The sequence below is a fragment of the Olea europaea genome, chromosome 1 (assembly GCF_002742605.1).
Source record: "Olea europaea var. sylvestris chromosome 1, O_europaea_v1, whole genome shotgun sequence".
NCBI lineage: Eukaryota > Viridiplantae > Streptophyta > Magnoliopsida > Lamiales > Oleaceae > Olea > Olea europaea.
Genome location: NC_036237.1, coordinates 21533794 through 21542742, shown reverse-complemented (window position 1 = coordinate 21542742; position 8949 = coordinate 21533794).

Here is an 8949-nt window from a genome sequence, read left to right as displayed (position 1 = left end):
TCGTCGCATAAGTCTCGCATCTTCCTATTGTCGAGCTGCCGTCCGTTATCAGACACTAAGGAGTGGGAAATGCGGAATCTACAAATGATGTTTTTCCAAACGAACTTGGTAGTATTAGCCTCGGTAATTCGGGCAAGGGGTTCTGCCTCGACCCACTTAGTGAAGTAGACAATGACGACAATAGCGAAAGTTGCACTTCCTCTCCTTTTTGGGAGTGGACCAATGAAGTCAATGCCCCACTTGGCGAATGGCCAAGGGTTGGTTACTACATAGAGGCTCTGAGCAAGCTGTCTTTGTATGTTCGAGAAGCACTGGCACTTATCACATTTCTGGAAAAATTGGCAAGCATCCCTTTTCAGGGTCGGCCAGAAGTAGCCTTGACGGAGAACCTTGTGTGCCAGAGCTGTTCCTCCGGAGTGGTTTCCACAGATTCCTTCATGGATTTCCTTGAGTATGTATGTGGCCTCTTCGTCGTCTACGCATCGAAGAAGAGGCGAAACGAAGCCTCTCTTGTAAAGGGTATCTTCTTGCAGGACGAAGTGTGCAGCCTTTCTTCTTAATTTTCTCGCCTCGCCTCCGGAAGCAGGCAGTGTTTGCTCCTTCAGGTACGCGATGATGGGCTGCATCCATAATGGGGTGCCTTCTATCCACAGTACCTCTTCACCTTTGGAGGTGGAGGGCTTCGATAAGTGCTCAATATGGACGATGTTTAGCAGCTCTAAGTCCATGCTGCTGGCTAATTTTGAGAGGGCGTCTGCATGTGTATTTTCTAGACGGGGGACTTGAGTCAGTTCGAACCTTTTAAAATGAGGAATTATGTCCAGAACAAACTTCAAGTACGCAAGCATGTTACCATCTTTGGCTGCGAAATTGCCATTGACCTGATTTACTATGAGCTGAGAGTCACTGCTCGCTAGGAGCTTCCTGACCCGCATTTCCTTAGTGAGTCTAAGACTTGCCAGGAGGGCCTTGTATTCGACTGCGTTGTTCGAGGTTTTGAAGCCGAACCTTACTGCACAATTTAGCTTGTGGCCTTCCGGGCTTTCCAATACGATCCTTGCCCCTGCGCCAGCCTCTCCTAAGGACCCGTCTACGAATAGTTTCCATGTGGGGGGCTCGGCTGGTTCCATCATCGCCTCTATTTCTGGGACTTTAGTAAACTCGACCATAAAATCAGCAAGGGCCTAGCCCTTGATGGCGTGTCGAGGTCGGAACGTTAGATCGAACTCGCTAAGTTCGATTGCCCATTTTAGCAGGCGCCCTGATGCGTCTGTTTTCTGCATTACCTGTTTTAAAGGGAAATTGGTGAGAACTTGTATTGAGTGGGCTTGGAAATATGGCTTCAGCTTTCTTGAGGCTGTGATAAGGGCGAGTGCCAATTTTTCCATGTCTGGGTAGCGTGTTTCAGCTAGGAGAAGTGCTTTGCTGATGTAGTACACTGGCAGTTGGCGCTCATTTTCTTCCCTGATTAGAACTACGCTGACTGCCACATCCGAAACCGCTAGATATAGTAGTAGAGATTCATCCGGTTGAGGTTTCGACAAGAGGGGCGCTTCTCCAAGGTGCTTTTTCAGAGCCTCGAAGGCTTCTTCGCACTCCGAAGTCCATTGGAACTTCTTTCCTTGCTTCAGCAAATTGAAGAAAGGTAAGCTTTTATCTATGGCTCTGGAGATGAAGCGACTGAGTGCGGCTATCCGACCATTGAGACTTTGGATCCCCTTCGGTTTCTGAGGTGACCTCATTTCTAGTAAGGTCATTACTTTCACCGGATTCGCCTCAATTCCCCTCTGATTTACAATATACCCCAAGAACTGGCCCGATGCCACTCCAAAGGTGCACTTGAGGGGATTCAATTTCATATTGTACTTTCTAAGTATCTGGAAAGTTTGGTCGATGTGATTCACGTGTTCGGTTGCCTGGAGGCTTTTGGCCAACATGTCGTCTACGTAGACCTCCATGGTTTTACCAATGAGTTCGACAAACATCTTGTTGACTAACCTCTGGTATGTGGCTTCGGCATTTTTCAATCCGAAGGGCATACCTTTGTAGCAATACAAGCCCCTGTCCGTAATGAATGATGTGGTTTCCTCGTCAGGTCGAAACATAGGTATCTGGTTATACCCTGAGTATGCATCCATAAAACTCAGTAGTTCATGCCTAGCAGTAGAGTCCACAAGTTGATCTATTCTTGGAAGTGGGAAGCTATCTTTGGGGCACGCCTTATTTAGGTTTGTGAAGTCCACGCATACCCTCCACTTTCTGTTGGGCTTTTTTACCAAAACCGGGTTGGATATCCACCTCGGATAGATGGCCTCTCTTATAAAACCACTGCGACTAAGTTTGCTTACTTCGTCTTTCAGTGCCTCGTATCGTTCCGGGTTTAGGGCACGCCTCTTCTGTCTATGGGGGGCATAGGAGGGGTTGATGTTAAGGTGATGGCAACTGATCCTAGGATCTATTCCCACCATATCTTCATATTTCCATGCGAAGACATCTAGGTTCCCTTTCAGGAAGCATATCATCTCAGCTTTTGCTTCAGGTGGTAATGACTTTCCTATACGCAACACCTGACTGAGGTCTTCTGGGTTGACGGGGAAAGTCTCCAATTCTTCCATTGGGGTTGCATTTGGTTCAGAGTCAATTATTCGGGGGTCTAACTCATCAAGAGGGTGTCCTTGTTCAGGGGCCTCTTCCATGTCGACGTCTCCCTTTTGTTTAGAGGGATGCCCTTGTTCAGGGGCGTCCAGCATTTCCACGTCCGTACCGACTTCAGCGGGTACCTCAACTAGGATTACATTAACAGTTCGGGGCTCGGACTTTCGCAGCAAGTTTAGATAGCATGACCTGGAGCCCATCTGATCACCTCGGACCATAGCAATCCCATGTTCGGTTGGAAATTTCATGCATAAATAGTGAATGGACGTCACAGCCCAAAGATCTTTTAGAGCAGGTCTGCCCAATACTCCATTGATAAGCCGATCTGTGATCTATCACCAGAAATTTCATGAAGTGCTGGGCCACTAGGGGTGTCGAACCCATTTCGACAAGCAGGGTGATCTGTCCTCGTGGGATGATGCTGTCCCCAGTGAATTCGAATAGTGGGTCGGTCATGGGGATCAACCCATGTTCAATTTGCATTTTATCAAAAGTGGAGCCGGACAATATGTTCACGAAACTGCCATTGTCAACGAGCATGCGTTTTAATCCGTTTCTAGCTATTAAGGCTCTTATAACTAAAGCATCGCAATGGGGGTGGTGAACTCCCTCTGAGTCTTCCTGGGAGAAGGTGATTGGGGCCATCTTGTTTGCTAATTTCGATTCGTTAACAATGTAAGTGATCATTGGGAGATCCTTTGCTTCTCTTGTGTAATTTCTCTAGGCATTCCTGGTGTTGCCACCGACGTGGGGTCCCCTAATGATAGTATCGATTTCCCTGATGACCTGGCCTCCAGAAAATTGGGCTTGGTTTCCCTGTCTGGATTGGCCTCGGTTCCTCGATTCTCTTCTCCGAGGAGATTTTTCCTGGTGACCTTTCCCTCCCCTCCTCGGGGAGGTAGATCTGCGAGGGTGTTCGTTTCTACTGGAAGTGTGCGGGTTGCTTCGTTCAGGGCGTCGATTGGCATCACGACACTCACTAGTGTCATGTCCATATAGTTGATGGAATGTACAAAACTTTGCCCCTGCCAAGGGTCTGTTTGACCTCTTTTTCTTCTTCTTATTGTTATCAGTTCTTCCAGATGGTCCCGCTTCAGCAGGGGCATTATCATATGTCAGCACCGGCACTGCATTCAATGTGGCGGAAGCTAGGGCCTGTCCAGATGTGGGAGCTATGGTATGTCCTGCTTGGGTCCATTGCTGAGTAACAAGGTGTGTTGCTGGTCCTCGACCTACCTGCCTCTGAGGAGGAGGGAGTCCCTGCGCGGTACGATTGCGGTGATCAATCATTTTTTCACTAACAATTTCCACTCTCATCATTTTCACCAGCTCGTCATATGTGGAGGGATTCTTGCTGCGTACGTCTCTCCAGAACAAAGTGTTCATGTTGAGCCCACCTTTCAGGGATAAAGGGCTTCCCTGTCAGTGACATGTTCACAATAAGTAATTTCGTCTATAAACCTGGTGAGATAGCTTTTCAGCGTCTCCCCAGGGCCTGCCTCATGTCTTGCAGGCGTTGAACTGGTGCCTCTCCTTCCCTGCATGAGAGGTACTGGTTCAAAAATGCCTTCTTCAAATCTGGCCAACTTCTGATGCTTAAGGGAAGAAGCCTACTGTACCATGCCTCGGCGGCTCCGCCTAGTGTTAAATGGAAGGCTCTGCATTTTAGAGCAGGCGAGGCTCCTCTGAGGCTCATTTGTGTCATATACTTGGTGAGGTGCTTCTCCGGATCCCCCTTTCCCTCATACTTGGGGATCTTAGGGGGCATGAAATTCGCTGGCATTGGGAAGCTTCGGATCTCCCTTGAGAAAGGGAGGTTATCATCATCGTCATGAATCTCATAAGATCGACAGGGCCTATCTGACCCTTCATCATCTTGGATGTCCTGGGGAGGTGGAGGTGCTTCTCCTTGACTTCTCCAATCAATTAGGTTCCTCCTCTCTCTCCTATTTCTAGGAGGAGGAGGGGGAGCATGTTCTTATTCGTGATCCGGGCGAACTGATCCTCTTGCTGGGCATACTCTATTGCTAGGATCCTCCCCTATTCGGCGAAGACGCTTACCGACCTTTGGTCCTCGTATTCTTCAGGGAAATCGTCCCCCAAGCGTGGCTCTGATGGCTGACTCCCTTGCACATAAGATGTTGCTTCGGTGTTCATCTCCCTTTCGAGGGGGCGTTCTGTGTGCCGGCTCATGTGGCCTCGAGAGTGAGATAAAGGGGCTTCCCGTACCGGATAAGATCCTTGGGGCCTTTGATAGCCCTGATGACCCTGGGCTTGCATGAGGAGTTCCTACATCGCCATATGCTGAGCTGCTATGTCTCTCATACCCGCAACTATCTGAGCCATTCCTTCAGTAAGTATGGCTGTTCTTCCACCTCGGCGATGCCGGTGATGTGGTCTCTGATGAGTAACATTGTTATAGAGTACCTCTTCTTCAGAAGCCTCTCTCATGGGGTTGTCGTCTTCATGGCTGTAGCTCATCTTACCTCTTCTTTCAAGGGTAGTGAGAATTTGGATTGTAACTTGACTTTGTTCTTTTTCAAGAATGCCCCCTTTTCAGGGTTAGTCGCTAGTTTTTCTGTAACTTCTCCGATGGAGAATGCAAAACTTCGAATAGGGAGTGTTTCCCACAGACGGTGCCAATTTGTTGACCCCGAGAATTGGTCCTTCCACGTGGCCAACTGGAAGCTACTCCACGTGTTCCTCTCTGCGCACAGTCAACGAATAGTCAAGCGCACACGGTCGGAACCAGCGGGGGTGGTGACGACCGTATACACTCCGACGGTAAAGTCAGGTTTAAGTGATCGGAACAGTACCCAGGGGCTATGCAAATCAATGATAAAGGGGGAGGGAAAAATATATAAACTTGCTATGAAGTGCTGTGTAGTAAGAGCTTCATTACCTTTGCCTCTTGCCAAACCTTGGGTATTTATAGGTGGTATGAACCGTTGGCTGTGGGACGCGTGTATACATCTGACGGTATGAAGCGTCCGCTCATAGGCGTCAATCAGCCGCGTTTGTAGAGTGGGCGGACAATTTGTTTCTTCTGAATTGAATTGACATAAAGTTGATAAGTCACATCAACTAGCCTCATGGAGACGTCAAATCAATTTAAACCTTAGGTGCAGGAAGGATCTTGGTACAAATCTCAAATTAGCGGCGGATTTTCTAATTGGGGTCCACTTGACCTCGACCTCGGTGGCGAGATGTTTCGGCAGGTCAGTAATAGGAATCTCCATATCGCTTCGGAAACACTTTGGAAGGGTCGTTTTCAGATCGGAAATATGTGGTGCTTTGAGTCCGAGGCGTATAAGATCGGAGTGTAACACACATGAAAATATACATGAAAATTCCCAAGAAAATTCAACTTGCACAATCTACCTCGATGCTTGATATGAAAATAAAAAATTCATTTGCCTTGAATAACCAATTGTAAATAAGCTAAAACTAATATAATTTGAGAGGAAGAAAAATGAAATTCGAATTTTACAAGCGATGGGTAAACATTTCTCTTCTTTTAACCTACATTTTAATAAATAAAAAAACTAAATGTAAGAGTAATGGTAATCATAAACCTCGTTATACTGAGCCTTAAAGTAAGAATTTGAAGAGTTTTTAACTCCAAAAATAATTCTTACAATTCTTTATAAAAATATGTGCATGACGACTTGAACCTGGATTTAATCTTTGAGAACCAAGCAAACGACTATTTTGCTACAATTCAATTATTTGTTGATTTCTTGGATTAAAATTCATTTTAAATTTAAATGACTTAGATCTTTCAGTTTTTAAATGTTGAAGTAATGAGATAATTGAGGAAATAAAATTAAAACTTCAATAGTTAGATGACATTGTGGAGTGGAGACACCTCAAAGTGAAGCAAAATAGACTCGACATCACATTGAAGAGGTTCAACACAAAACTGATCCTAAACCATTAGCTGATTACTAGCTAAAAAAGATTGAGTTAGAAGGCAGAGATTGCCGTCACCTAGAATAAATGGTGTGTTTTTGACATTGTACTCACCCCTAGATCGTGTAAGTGCAGAACAAAGTATATGTAAGTTGCAAAGAAGCAAAGATGTAGCATGCTGCAATGCAAGATGAAGTGACCTCTTTAATGAAAAATAAAACCTAGATTCTTGTTAATAAACTTAAAAAAATATATATATATATAGAAAATAGTAAACTATAAATGGTAGGGTCGGCCCTGAGATTTTATGTGCCCTATATGACATTTTAAAATGGTGCCCCTTTCATGTAATTAAAAAATAAGGGAAATGGCGAAAGGGGTTTAGAGATTAGTTTTTCACTCTTCACTTTAATCATTTGTATTTTGAGCTACTTGTTGTCTTGTTGGGTTGGCAATTGGTTAATAAAGCTAATTGAACATTTGTGATTGAACTAGTGAAATACATAGTTTAGATTATTATTATTATTTTTAAATCAAGATAGTTTAAAATTAGAAAAAAATGAATAATGTTCATTCAGCAATATGTTAAATTGAAAAAATATTAATATAATTTTTTTCTCTTTTTAATAATAATCGTGTTTAACTTAATAGAATTATAAAAATTTAAAATTAATATAATATTTTAAATATATAATTATACATACACCTATAAATTTGATTTTTTTAGTGCCCATACAATGTTGAAGTCTTGTGCGGTAGTTCAACTCGTGCCCCTTGTGGACCATCTCCAATAAATGGATCTATAAAGTGAAGGAGAGAGTCAAATGCTAAGGAAAAAATAAATCTAAAGCCAGGTTTATACAAAAGGAAATAGTATATTATAAAGAGAATTTTCCACGTATAGCAAAGTACACCTCCATTAGAACACTGCTTGCTCTGATTGCTTAATTTGACTTAGAAATAGATCAATTAGATGTCAAAACAACTTTTTAAGAGAATTAGATTAAGATACAATTTCAAAAGATTGTAGTTTTCTCTTCCACGGAAACATAGTATATGCTAGAATGTGATGCTATGTAGGGGAACTTTGATCAAAGGGATTACTAAGCCCTCTGTTTGGCTCCCATTTCTTAAAACTCATTTTTCCTCAAATTCATTTTTAACAATATATTTTATGAGATTCACAATTTTTCAATCACACGTTTCACCAACTTTTATCAAAATTTATTAAAAATTTAATTTTTATTTGAACCAAATAGGGGTTAAATGAAAGTTGTTTCATTGATAAATTAATGAGGTTGTATACTTGCAATAAAAGTGCAATTCATTTCAGTAAGAATCTAGTTTACCATGATAGAACTAAGCATGGAGATATCAAATTTTATTTTGTTGGACATGGTTGAGAAAAATAGAGTAAATCCAGTTAAAATGTTAAACTCAGATCAATCCTGCTGATCTTAGTATGAAAATTCTTCCACTAAATAAGTTGAAGAATTATTTGACCATCGTAAAAGTTACTAATGAGTTATTTCTTTTGCAGGTGGTTTGGTTTTGGCAGTTTAAGTTGCCTAATGATTTGAGATCATAAACTAAATGGTTTTTAAGTTTTTACAGGTACTGCAGAGCAAAGAAAAGTAATATATGTTGAGGACTAGAAATAGTCTACTTCAACAAGGTGGAGTATGTTGAGATTAAAAGTCCCTCAGTATTGACCACGATTGCCTCGGATCCTGAAGTTGCATTTTGGTCAAACACGTTTTTTATGGAGAGAGGCTATATGGCACCCCCTAGAGGTGCCTGTAGGGGCACCATTTGGCGTCCAGCCACCTATATGGTGCCCTGTCCGTCCAGGGCCCATGCCAACTAATTTTTTCCCTTTTCATGACTTAAGGATTTGATCAGTACATGTGGAACATTTTACAACCGTTGGATGGATGGCTCCTTGTGTATGTCATTGGGCTCTGGAAAAAACTAGTTTTTTCCTATGACTTAAGGATTGATCTGATCAGTACGTGTATGTAAGTGTTATGCCCTAGATCCAATCGATTTAGGTTGTAAACGCTTTTAATATATTTAATGCATTTGATTTTGGCGAGATCTATTATTTATTTAAATTAATTTTGTAATAAATGATATTAAATAATAGAATCCGAAGACCCAATTTTTAGGTAATCTGTTAATCACAAGGAGTTGTGATTGTGAGATACAAATTACATATAATTGGATCTTGAATAAACCATGGTCGTAAGTAATAACGAGATACGGATATCGTTAATACAGTTAGACCATCACGTGTGGCATTTCTTACTTATGAAGTAAGTAGCTGATCTCACGAGCTAAAGTGTGGTGACACTTAAATGAACACGTGGATGTTTTGTTATA